Genomic DNA, 1,109 nt, shown 5'->3' with positions numbered 1-1,109 from the left:
AAATAAAACATACATTTGGTAGTATTATCTCATTCTACTATCTTTCCTTCCCCCACCCCCTCTTGCCCCATTTTCCTCTATACCATCCAAAGTTTCTTCATTCTTCTCTTCTCCCCACCATCCCTCCTCATTATATATCCTCATTCACTTATCAAAAAAAAAATTTGGCCTTTGATTTTTTGGGCTTGGTCTATTTAACTTAGCATGATAATTTCCAACTTCATCCGTTTACCAACAAATGCTATAATTTTATTCTTTATGTCTGAGTAATATTCCATTGTATATTTATATCACAATTTATCCATTCATCAAATAAAGGGCATCTCCATTAGTTACACAACCTAGCTATTGTGACTTGAACTTCTATGAACATTTATGTGACTGCATCACTGTAGTATACTAATTTTAAGTTCTTTGGCTATAAACTGAGGAGTGAAATAGCTGGGTCAAATGGAGGGCCCATTCCAAGCTTTCTGAGGAATTTCCAAACTGCTTTCCAGAGTGGCTGTATCAATTTGCAACTCCACCAGCAATGTATGAGTGTGTCTTTTCCCCACATACAAGCCAGCACTTGTTATTGCTTGTGTTCTTGATAATAGCCATTCTAATTGGAGTTAGATGAATTCTTAGGGTCATTTTAATTTGCATTTCTCTAATTACTAGGGATGATGAGAACTTTTTTATATATTTGTTGATCACCTGTATATCTTCTGTAAATTATCTTACCAGTTCCTTAGCCCATGTATACATAGTTTACTTTTTATTTTGGTGTAAATTTTTTTAACTTCTTCATACACTTTGGAGATTAGTGCTCTGTCTGAAGTATGTGTGGAAAAGATTTCCTCCCACTATGAAGGCTTTCTTTTAACATTATTGATAGTTTCCTTTGCGGAGAAAAATTTTTTAGTTTGAATCTATCCCATTGATTGATTCTTGCTTTTATTTCTTGCACTATGTGGGTCTTGTTGAGGAAATCTGGTCCTAAGTCACCATGATGGAGATTTGTGCCAATATTTTCTTCTATTTGGTGAAGGGTCTCAATAATAGTTCCTAGATCCTTAATCTATCTTGAGTTGAGTTTTGTATAGGGTGAGAGAAAGATAGGGTTT

Source organism: Sciurus carolinensis, unplaced genomic scaffold (assembly GCF_902686445.1).
Source record: "Sciurus carolinensis unplaced genomic scaffold, mSciCar1.2, whole genome shotgun sequence".
Taxonomy (NCBI): Eukaryota; Metazoa; Chordata; class Mammalia; order Rodentia; family Sciuridae; genus Sciurus; species Sciurus carolinensis.
This window is presented reverse-complemented; position numbering follows the sequence as displayed.